The sequence below is a fragment of the Achroia grisella genome, unplaced genomic scaffold (assembly GCF_030625045.1).
Source record: "Achroia grisella isolate CSIRO2021 unplaced genomic scaffold, CSIRO_AGI_Agris_v1 utg109, whole genome shotgun sequence".
In the NCBI taxonomy this organism is placed as follows: Eukaryota; Metazoa; Arthropoda; class Insecta; order Lepidoptera; family Pyralidae; genus Achroia; species Achroia grisella.
The window spans coordinates 4,759,536-4,772,870 of NW_026712573.1; the positions used below are offsets into that span (position 1 = coordinate 4,759,536).

At 33.2% G+C, this 13,335-nt stretch overlaps 1 protein-coding gene across 1 annotated transcript in view; it reads right to left on the bottom strand.

Annotated features, from left to right (window-relative positions):
- LOC131844786 (uncharacterized protein CG3556) overlaps positions 1–13,335 on the bottom strand; it is a 126,429-nt gene that overhangs the window by 16,390 nt on the left and 96,704 nt on the right. The gene's annotated exons all lie outside the window — the stretch shown is intronic.

Below are 13,335 nucleotides of genomic sequence, written 5' to 3' on the forward strand. Positions count from 1 at the left end.
AATGTACCATGTCAGGTTGACCTCAATGGCGGCACTGACAATACTGCACCGTCACTGATGTTTGTTAGATGATTCTCAATAAACAACGTTGGTTCAGAGATCAATATGAATCGTTACAGTTTCTTATTTATTTGTTTTATTTTTTAGTCATTAGGAAAACAATACAGCAATATATTATATCTAACAATTTCCATAAATAGATACACATTTACATTATTTTCGTACATATAATATGTTGCAGAATATTCGTTCGAATATTGTTGTTTGAATTATAATATTGCTAGCCTTTTTTTTATAGCATAGAGGACATACGAGCTTGCGGTTCACCTGATGTTTGTACTCAAATAAATTTAATTTGCGTTTTTTTTGTTTAGTCATTCTTGTTTATAGTAAATACTTTGTTGCTTGAATATCTTTTTTTTTAAACTACGAATAAAGAATAAATACATTTAGCATTACTTCAGTAGGGTTGACAATAAATAATATTTCCTTAATGGTATAACTAAGGAAAGACTATTTATTGTCAACCCTACTGAAGTAATGCTGAATGTAGTTAACAAATGTCATTGTCATTTATGTCATTCTATTGTCTATGTAATAGTAGTGCTATAAAATATAAGAAAATATTACTGAAGACAATGGCTGTATGGGCCGAGTCCTTTTCCCTTTCCCTAAAAAGGGAAAAACCGAACCAAAAAAAAAATAGTAGTGCTGACTTTTCCCTCGCTTTTGCTTGTCAACCGAGTTACGAAATATATAATGATTATTCCGTAAATCAGTTTCAAATAGAAAAACTAACCAGTTTTTCCGTATGGAACTCTTTTATTCCTTATTAACCTCATAAATCGCCAATGTAATGATTCTGAATTACAGCTTCGATGATCTAGCGGTATACGCCACCGCTTTTCTTCCGTTGGTATGTATTTACAAAAAAATATATATCTAAGTATCTATATCAGTTGTTTAGTACCCATAATACTAGCTCTGCTTACCGTGAGACTAGATGGCGCTGTGTTAATTGTCCAGGGTTATTATTATTACTTATTTATAAATTTTATTATTTCGAAATTTCGGTGTTATAGGTTGGAGTTACGGATTATACTTCTTATTATTATTATTAATATGTCAATTATTGTATTTATTATCTATACTTAGAGAGTACTTTAGTCGGAAATTTAGTAAAACATGTATATACACTGAGATTTAGGTTTCTAGATACTGCCTTTATATTTATATAACAAAACAAAACAATACCGATCGTAAACGTTGGTAATCGTTTTAGACTTTCCTTCATATTACGAGCCACGTTGGTGTTTCGGTGACACCATAAAATAAACGTCACATAGCCCCGTTATGGTTCGGTTTATCTCTCATAATATATGCTCGGCGACTAAGCGAGTACGTGTCGGAAATTTATGACGGCAAATATGGCTGCATAGTTCTTGAGTAGACGGCAAAAGGGCGGGAAAATATTAATACAGCTTTTTTAACATATTTATTGCCCTCGCGACAAAGGTATCGATGTCTGTGCAGATTTGAGCATAAATTACAATTTATAGCGCCTCGGGTGATGTCTCGTAGGCGCCATTAAAATAAACGTTTGCCATATCTGTTTCAATTTATCTTCGTGATATATATTCGGTAACTGGCAACTGGTGCTGTAGTCGTATACTATTGTTTAATACGTGTACTGGATTTATTATGATAATTCAGAAACCTTTGCAAAGTCATTATCTACATTTGACTTGTTTAATGTCAGTAATATTTTTTTTGAGTCAAAGGATTTTATAGTTGTATAAGTAATAGAACATTTATTACATTAAAAAAATACACTCGTGCAGTTCATATTTTGTTTTAAAAGTTTATTTTTTATTTTTATATTATTTAATTATACATACTTAACAATACATTATTATACATCGTAATCTGTTATATATTTAATATAACATATTACGATCTATAAACTATTTAAGAACAAGCCTACATACTTGCAATTTTGCTAGACCTACTGAGGTATAGGAATTCGTAGTTGTATAAGTAATCGAATTTTTTACATTTATTATAAGAAATACTCCTCAGAAAGTGGAATATTTTGTTTTAAATTTTTATTATATATATTACTCGCTACTCGCCCCGGCTTCGCCCGGGTGTACATGTATTATATATATAAACCTTCCTCTTGAATCACTCTATCTATTAAAAAAACCGCTTGCGTAGTATTTAAGAATTAAGCAAACAGGGACGGACAGACAGCGACAGAGACTTTGTTTTATACTATGTAATGATATACATACAGATAGGAAACATAGAACAAGCCTAAACGCTTGCGACCTTGCAATTTATTAAAAATATATATTCGTGACCTTCAATATTTTATTTTGAATGTTTACTTTTTTAAAACAATTCAGATTACGAAATATAGAACGAACCTACATGCTTGCAAACTTGCTATACAGACGTTTCACAAAGTCTTTTTTCTTCCAATAAGATCTTTTTTTTATAAAGTTAAGGAGTTTCACAATTTGAGTCTTTTGTATGATTTCTTCGCAAGACCTGATTTCAACGATTCCGTGAAAGTGTTAAGGTTTATTCCCATGTTGCAATGAGTTATCGCTTCACTAAGTTATATCATCGGTTTTCTGCCATTTCAGCTTGTCAATATTTTGCCTTATGACGGTCAATGGATGTTCTGCAGATGTCAGCTAAAAGTCGAGTAGAAATGAACCTTGAACCTCTGCTTAAAGTTTTGTAGTAATATATAGTATATAGGGACAAAGTGTTTTTACAATTTAAATTTAGAATACTATATGCATTCCTGTAGCAGAATAGAATATATGTATGTGACCTTTATTCAAATAAATTTATTGAGGCATTTTTTGACCGCATACAGCAATTTCTTTTGCCTGTTTTTGACCTCGATAAAAAAATAACTTTTTTTTTATTAGAAGGATATTAGGCTGTATGGTCTAAGGATCTTTGCCTGATCCATCATTAAAAAGAAGATGGACGAATATGGAAAAAATAGAGGGTTTTTTTTTATTTAATATTGTAACTGATATTATCGTGAGTTGAGAATAAGGAGTTTTTACGTAGACCAGGTAACAAGGTAACATAAGCAAGCGAGCTATCTACTGAATATGTATGAACACGAACATCATTTACGTGTCCGCGTCGGGCTAGACAGGAGGCGGTGATAACACCAAACGGTATATAAATTCATTTTAATAAAGCACCATATTAAGGTTAATGCCTAATAACTACAGCTCAGGTCGACTTTGTAATTTCGTGTAAGTTTATTAAATATTTATTCATAAGAGGTTTTGACTTTACACAAAATACACGTTTTTGTACAGGTTTCTGCAAGAAATTTGGAATTTATTATTGAATACTAAACTAAATATATTGGAAAATATTTAGATACTTGATAGAGCACGATCAATTTATGAAAATTATGATTGAGGGAAAAGTAGAAGGAAAGAGGTGGAGGGGAAAACCAAGGCACAGCTACATCAAGCAAATTAAAGACAGAATTGGAGTCAATTGGTGTCAACATTTAAAGAGCATAACTGAAAATTGTAGAAAGTGTCAAGATTTCCACCGATAAGAGAGTACCTCTTATATTATGAATGAAATGAATTGATTACCATCCCAGCATCGTATGTGTAGTAGTTAGAAAGTAAAGTAGAAATTTAAAGAAGGTAGACTCTGTGCAAAGTCATCTGCTTTCATCTCTGTCTCATCTACATATTTCAAGCAAATGCGTAATCAATCGCGGAGCAGCTTGCTTTGTATAATATGAACAAGAGAAGACTATCGGAGTTAATAAGATACTCAATAGACTCCTAACTCGACACTCTTCCACTAGTTCTAGTATTTTCTCTAACAGATACAGATCTGTAGATCGATATAAAATATCTAATGTAATTTACTATGAATGAATTAAATTAGAATTTTTATTGAGTCTATTCATTTCAAACATTATATAAAATTCTTATAATATACTAATTTCAGTCAAAATTCGCTTTTCTCGCGGTTCCAATTTGCACAGTACCCATTCCGCTTGTACATTTCCAGGGACGATTTATCTACACTGTGACGTGCGACGATCCGTGTTTGATCTGACGCCTGATTGATGAATGTCCTATGATCTTCTTATACCCTGGTAACCCAATAATGATAATTTTAAACCTACTTCAAAAAGGATCAATATCGCGCGAGTTTTTTTTACCTTTTCTGAACGTTGTCGATTCTTTTGATATTTACTAAGTTTTCTTGTAACTGGTAATGAATAAATAATGGATTATTTTTGAAATATCACGACATGACTTTCGCAAGACGAATCCATCCTTATAAATAAAGTTCTCATAAAATCACAATATCTGTCAGTTTTGAAAAAATATTTACAATTATCAAGATATTTATGTTTTTTTTTGTCCTGTTTGGATGAAAATAAAAAAGCACCTTTTGGTGTTAATGACAATTGTATGATTAATATTTCAAATTTTGTAAATAAATATCATTAGGTTTCCGTCATACTCGTGAAAGAGTGCTGCTTGTAGGGCCTGGTCTGGTCTAGTCACCCCGACTGATTTAATCTTATTGTGTATATGACCCTAATAAATTAATGCTAGTTGTTAGTCTGTATTCACACGTTTCGTCTTAAAAATGTAAACTTACAACGATTATTTAAAAGAGCAACACATAAGTGTCTTGCTCGTTCTTTTTGTGATGAGACAGCTTTCCGAATGGGCGGTAAATTAACATTTTTGTGAGGACTATTCAGACTTATTCTGCGGTTAAATTAAGTTTATTTGAATAAATAATTTTCTATTCTATTCAAATAAGTGTAAATCTAAATATCATTTTGTACAACCAACCAACCATAAAGTAGGTTGATTTATAACGCATGCATGTATATATCTGTGTAATATTACCAGCGTAACTGTCATGAACAACTTTATGGCCAGTGTATACGGTAAATTAAGGATTACCGTCGGATATACTGGGTATAAAGGGTACATACCTATTCGGAATCCAGCCAAAATTACTTTCTCCAAGCAAAGTCGAATGAAGAAATTAATCCTTGATACAAACAACGCAATGACAGCCTTCTAGTGGTTTAGCACAACGCTTTACTATCCGATGGTCTCGGATTCGATTCTTCGCACGGTACAAACATTTGTAGTCATCATCAGTATGTATCTATCAGGGTGTTTTCTATGTATTTTTTACAAAAAAAAAGTCTATCTATGTAATTTCAAGCTTTGCTTACCATGGGACTAGATAGCACTGTTTTAATTGTCCAGGGTTATTTATTTTATTGAATAAATAAATATGTTGCGATTCCGAAAAACTAACTGAGATATTGTAGTTCCATACTTTGTAAATTCACTGCCATGTCTCACCTTCAACCGAAACACAACGTGCCGACAAAACTGTTTGGTGGCCATAATCAATTTATAAACCTAATTTTTATATAAGAAGGAGAATTTTTCTCATCAACCAGAAAACACACCTCCTCAAAGATAACGGTGGATGTTTTTCATCAAAACACATCTTCAAGTTAGTGCTACCACAGATTGCCTATAAATTCGTAGTGCCTAACTTAACGATTTTAGGTACCCATGCATAAGGCAGGTGTGCATTTAGGTGACGAAAGCTAATTTTCCGTCTGGTGAACAAATTGAAGTGACGCTCAGGCGCCCGCCCGTGAAAAAGCCGCTTTACGATACAGAATTAGGAAGGCTTGTTTCCCATATACATTTGTGTGAACGAGCGAACCTAAAAAAAAATGTAAACGATGTAAATGTTCAGGCCTATCATCCAGTAATTTCAATTATTCATTACTTATTCAGAAAGGCGCTTATCAATAAAGCGTAGACAAATTATTTTACAATTTACTTTACAATCGAAGAGCAATTTCAATCAATCACTTTATACTAGACAGCCAATACGTTCGCATTTATCCATACAGCCTACTTATTTCCAGGCGCAGGTCAGTGCATTTTTATAGATTAAAAAACAAAACAAAACATATTTATTATTCTTTAAATTTGAATTATTTATTTGTAGGTCAATAGGAAAACATGGGAAATATTTAGGTACATTTTAATTAATACAATAGTGATGCGCCAGAATATGGCATACAAAAACTTTCCGAAATAAGTATTAAATTATTATATAAAAATAATAAATAACTATAAAATAAATAAATAAAGAATAGAAAATTACATTATTTGTTTAATGTCATGAATTTACTAATGTCGAACTTATTACTAATGTTTTATTCCAAGCATTAATAAATAAAGTAGTTTTAAATTAAAAAAAAAATACTTCTTTTATAATCTATCAACATATATAGTTTTACTGACATATCGTAACAGGTTTTTAATAAGTTGTGGTCTTATGAAAAGAATCCTTTAATTTATGAGGGTACTTTATAGAAAAAGTGCCTATTTCATATTTCTTTTTGAACAAGTGTAGGTTACTTTTCAAGAATACACATATTTCAAGTATGTACCTACTATACATTGAAGGTAAAGGTAGTCTTTTTTTTTAATATAAACGTACATTTATAAAACTTTAGTTTAAGTATAGCAATCCCGAAGGATTTACGAATGTAGTGGATCATGATCTATTAATAACAGTGCACGTAACAAAATAAATGTATGCGTAAAAAGATTTATCTTTCGTGCGTAGAGCAGTCATCAATCACGAGGCGCCATCGTCCTGAGAGCATAGTGTTGCCCGATTTTTTGTCGATATTTACCTGGATCACACTTTGGTTATGTGAGTCCTACTCTAGTCATATTTGCTACAAGAGCAAGTGGAAGCAGCTTGGGAGGAAGTGTTGCCAGATTTTTGTCAATTTTTCCCTGGATCACACTTCGGTTACGTGAGTCTCACTTTAGTTATATTCGCTCCTATAGCAAGTGGAAGGAACTTGGGAGTAACTGTTGTCAGTATTTTAATCGACATTTCCCTGGATCACACTTTCGTTACGTGAGTCTCATTCTAGTCATATTCGCTACAAGAGCAAGTGGAAGGGGATCCTTAGCAATAAAAGCAGGTAGCCCTCTTAATTTTAGCTGGAAACCAGTTTTCAGCTAATATTGTCACATACCGGTCCGAAAAAAAAGTAACTGCGTGACCATGTTCGTTTTCAAAAAAGTGCCATGCCACATGTGACTTTAGGGCTAAGGACCTTTGATGTTTGCATTGTGGGTTTCCGCCTCTCCAGTAGTGTCGAGTGCAGATGGCACTAAAAACCCGTGGAAGGACTTATGGAGCGGCTGAAGGCCAACTCCCGACTGACAGATACGACTTTCGTTTGAGGGCACCGGTAGGGATTCGGCCTAACCTCGGCTCAGGCCGTCGTAATTACCATTCCCTTTTGAATGAAACGGGGGATCGTTCCGGATTAAACGTTATCAAGTGCCTGTTGCTATTGCGTTACCATTCTGAAATTCTAAGATGTTGTCTCCAAATTCTCTTATTTAATTGCCTAATTTGCATTCCACTATGGAAACACAGCTTACAAAGCTCGCTGCTTGGCGGTTGCAATAGTTGGGGCTGAAGTTTCCACGCCGGCTTCTTACAAAGTCTATATCAGTACATATGTTTATTCATTCATTCATAATAAATTAATATTTCATCTCACAGATAAAAATTGTAAAATTCATATAAATACTTCATCTGGTATTACAATCATGTCCTTATTTCGAATTCTCCGTATTCATTTATGTACGGGAATAAAAATGAAGTATAAACAAAACGGCTAATCCTTGGACCTCGCCGTTTTTTCTGTTTAGGCCATCCTGTAATCCCTTAGTGAGATCGAGACGTGGAATACATTTCGCAATCGAAACTGGTGTTCCCGGGGGAAATCCGGGGATATATTCAGCTGACAACGGATTCCTATTAGGTCCTATAAATAATGAGGTTATATGGTGCCGGTACAAAATAGCCTGGTCTCGACAGGACAGTGATGTAATTTTGTGAGATTATTATGCCACATATGTAATGTGTCATATATAATAATAATAATAACACGGATAAGATAATAATACACAATCATAATAATAACCTTGAACAATAGACAGCGCCATTTACTCCCAAGCTTAGCAGTGTTTTTGTTATGGGTACTAGACAACTGATGTAAATACTTATATAGATTTTTTTTGTAAATACTATATTTTTTTGAAAACACACACACTTATACAGAGAGTGTTCAGAATTGAATCCGCGACATTGGAAGTAAGGCGGTAAATGCTAAATCACTAGACCACCGAGGCTGTAGTCACATATATTTTAGATACGAATATGTACAATATATTATCACGTTTGAAATAAGTTTACAATGATTAAAATTAAGTTGATAATTAGGTATATGGATAATTTTTATTTGACATTAACAGATATTCAGAGCATTGCTGTGGTCACAGTGAAAACTATATCAAAATCCATTCATGGTTTATCCGTTTAGGAGAAGTATTTAAAGAAACTGGCAGAAAAAACAAAGATTTCTTTGTATTATTAGATGTTACTCAGACAAAATTCGATGCTATAGTTAGATATACGTAAGTATATAAGATGTAGCTGTATTAGTATATGAATCTCGGGTAAAAAATTTTCTCTTTTCCATGAAAGCTTTTTAGTACTTTCCAAACTTCTGTATTTATTTGTTTTCTCACTTTTTACTTCAATATTATCGGGATTAGAGTTTAAAATACATTCCTATTACTTATCTTTCATGGTTGAATTAGTTAAAATAAACATTATAGACTTTTTAGACCCCATGTACCACTAGACCAGTCTAGGCGCCACTACCAACAAACTTTCCTCAAGTTATACCCATTTTTCATGGTTTTATATATCTGGATTGGCAAAGAATCTGATGGCAAACTTGACAATCATCATTTAACAATCGTCTATGTACGAGAACAGCATTATGGATATCATGTCGTCATATAAAGACCGTAATATCGTTTATGAGTTGTCCGCCCTGAAGATTAAGATCCTAAAGTCATGCGTCTGGACACTGTAATTTAATTGCCCAATAAAATAAATAATAAATAAATACTTACTCACTTATGAAAGTGGCACCCATGTCGGAGAGGTTAAAGAGTAATCGTCTATCTTGGTATGGGCATGTAATGCGTAGGAATGAAGATCATATCCTAAGGACGGTGTTACATATGAATGTGGATGGTTATAAGGGTAGAGGAAGGCCGAAAAAGAGATGGATGGACTGTGTGAAAGATGATATGGTGAGAAAGGGAGTAAATAACGGGATGACTGCGAACAGAGATGAATGGAAGAGAAAAACATATTACGCCGACCCAAATAAATGGGATAAGGAAGAAGCAGATGATGATGATACTTACTCACTTAAATAGTTGTACTATTTACAATTATAACAACACTATCTAGTCCGTAAGAATCCCAAACAACCCCTCACTGCTCCTCCGGCTGTGGGACGGTCTTTTGAAGATCTTTCCAAACGATAAAAAAATGGTGAGACAGAAGTACCTAGAGAGGTAACTTGACGCGAAGTCTACATTAATATAGTCTAGATTATTTTCTATTTATAAAGTTATATATTTATTTATTTATTTATTTATTTATTTATTAGCATACAAAACAGATTACAGTCAATATAATAATATAATAGGAGCGTGTAGTTCGGTACAGAACTGGATTGTAATCCAACACTATGTATGCCTAAGAGCTAAATTATATAGACGCATTCAATATACGCTAGATAATTAGATAAGGTTATATAATAAAAAGTAAACTAAATAGAAATTATATATAACTATAACTACGCAATGCAATAAATTATCATGTTAACAGAACTTTATTTATATTAAAGAAAAGAAAATTGGTATAATGTTAAATATAATTTGTCACTTTACGGTGGAAATTTAATTGTCTCCGGAACTGGACCAGCGTTGAATGGAAAATATCTATATTTCTATTCGAGACAAGAATTTCATTGTATTGGCGACACATTCGAACTATTGGATTATAATAAGAAGTATTATTTGAGTAAACCTGAAGATAGAAGGTGTTATAATTACGGTTGCGTGGTCTAAATCTCGTATTAAAGTTTAATAGAGAAAGAAGAGTGGACGAGTCCAACTGATGATGAATAATTTTATGTAACAAGGTTAGGTCATTATTTTGTCGTCTTATATATAAAGGGTCCAGATTAAAGTATTTCAGACGTTCACTGTAAGATGCAAGTTTACGACCTAAGCCGCATCTATAGCTAAGTATCTTTAAATAACGTCTTTGAATACTTTCAATTCGGTTGCTATGTAGTCTATAGAAGGGAGACCAGATAGCCGAGTTATATTCTAAAATACTACGTACGAGTGAGTTATAGATACTAATTAAGCTTCTACTCTGCCGAAAGTTTTTAGTTGATCTTGTAATGAACCCAAGAAGACGGTAGCTACGGTCAACAATATTATCATAGTGGTCTCGAAATGTTAGTTTGTCATCAAAAAGCACGCCCAGATCTTTTGCGACACGATTACGTTCAAGAATTTTATCCCTAAGGATATAGTCAAATTCGAGTTTATTTGTTTTTTTAGTAAAAGTTATAACGAAACATTTACCCACATTGAGCTGCATGAAATTACGATCACACCAATCGGAAAGTGAATTTAAATCCGATTGCAATTTCTGAGCGTCAGTACTATTGTCCACCGTAGAAAATATCTTAAGGTCATCTGCATAAAGTAGACAAGGACAGGATAGGACATCGATTAGGTCATTTATGAAGATGACAAATAATAACGGGCCTAGATGACTACCTTGCGGCACACCAGAGAACAGTGTGACGGGAGCAGAGGTATGACCCTTAATTACAACCAGCTGACTCCTACGACTCAAGTATGACTCTATGAAGTATGTATATATTAAACAATATAATAACAATAAATATGTCGCTTGAACTTGGTTTGAAAGGCTCGTGTGTGGCATTACACAATCTATTTTCGACTATAATACAAGTATTTAATTATAATAGAAATAACTAGTTCATATAGTAAAGTACTTTAGGAAATATGGAATTTAATACATCTAGGTCAACTATTGGGTATATTTTACAGCGTATATGAAAACTTTCAGAGTTTATACTATCGTAACATATGGTGGTGCGTGCCGCAAATATTTCATATATGTGTGTGTCTACCGCGTGCCACAAGGGAAATATGGCGGAAAATATATGCCTCGACTGGCTGGCCGATGGCCTCTGGTTGTATAGTTTTTTTACTTACATATTTTTAAGTGAACGCTGAAAATACAGATTTTTGGCGAGCGTTCTAACCTATTTTTATGATTAAAAAAACGTATGTAAATAGTACTTATTTCTTATACAAACAATTGTGGACGGTACGCCCAATTTTTTAAGTACAGTAGTAAAAACTGTTACGTAACGCAAAGTTCCCGCTCAGTTACTAGTAATGTTACATTTAAATATAGGCTCTTTTGCATCCACTTACAGTAGAATTTTTATTGGTTCACTAATGTGATTAAGATTGGAAATCGAATTTTGAAATTTGACAGACCCATTATTTTACTTACCTACAAGTAAGTTAGTATAGTTGCGAAAGAAAAAAAAAAAGTTAGTATAGTCCTATATTTTTGGGGAGCGTCCTAACTACCGTGCTTTATATTTAATTTTCGAAATTTAAAATTCGTCAGATATTTTTTTACTTACATGTATATTTTAATCGACCGCTAAAATATTGGAATATATTGTTGGGAACGTTCTAACTTATTGGTTTTTTTCTTATATGGCAATCTACTAGTAATTACGGTGTCTTAGAAAAGAAATCAAAATTTTAAATCTGGCAGACATAACAACAAATATGTAAACTAGTAGTTTATATAACTGAATCCAAGATGGCGGTGGGCTCGCCCAATACCCTAATGGATTCAAATATATCCAACGAAATATTCCCACATTCCGACATCAAGGGTTCAGTTCATGACCTCGACAATTGACAATAACTCTGACCATCCCATCAGCTATAATAGTCGTTAAAATACTGGATAAGAGGAATGACATCTTATTACTCTACATTATCTTATCAATAAATCTATACAGGTCGCAGTGTTACAGGTCTCAGCACCTGACAATAGCTCAAACTCCCCCAATGACATCTTAATCTGGAACAGCAACACGTAATATCGTGGGTGCCACATGATTAAATCATGTCCGAAGTGACGTTTATTAATATAGGCGTGGATTACAGCTTACTATTAGGTGGGCCGTTAGCTATATAGTTGGGATTTGAAACAAAATATTTCATTTATATTTTTTAATTTGGATATATATGTATATAAACTGATTTTACATACACACACAGCTATTATCATTCAAAAAGCCTAAATTGACGAAATGGAGGAGAATTATTAGTAATGGAGTATCAGCGCTAAAAGCCGCTATCAAGACTAAAAATCGCTGTGTAAATTGTAAAGGGTTATTATTATTATTGTTTAACCCTTATACTGCAACTTTAGTGTCTTGCCATCGTATAATATCGTAAATTACGAGAATTATTTATTGAAATATTCCCAAAATAGTTCGACGGGCTAAAATGTTAAGTACTTAAATTACTGTAAATCGACATGAACAGTACTGCAATAGTACGTCACGTCGGAGTCCGTCGGACATTTCGACCCGTCGCGCCGTCCCGCCATTTGTTAAACATGGTTGCCAACCTTGAAGTTCCCTGTATCTATAACTGTGTATGTTTATGGTTCTAATTTTACTTAGCGATAATCATCGCCTGATAATTAAAATAAAACGCTATAAACATTTTAGTCCAAAGAATAGACGCGTGCGTTATTATTTCTATTATTATTGTCAGAGATGTCAATAAATATTCTGTGATATTTATTTAGCGGAGTGCGAAGCATGCGATCTTTTGTAACGATACTCCTCCGAAATGGTTTGACCGATTGAAACCAAAATTTCATCGAAAATAGACCTTCGCGCCTCCATCGTTTACCACTAAAAAAATTCCAATCTGTCATGTCTTTGAGGAATGGTTGGTGATAGGTTGTCATGGAGGCTTAGTATGGCGGAAAAAATAATTTAATTTTAAAGATTTAGTAATAAACACGCACCGCTCAACATGTGACCTTGTGTGTAAATAACGCATCGGTATTTACATCTCATCTAGTAATATAACCTCACAATTCAAATAGAAACACGCTTAACAAGCAGGTGGCTTGGCGCCAAAATTAGGCACAAATATATATACAATGTGTTAATGTGTTCCAATTTCAAAATTTCATTCTAGAATAATCTAAATG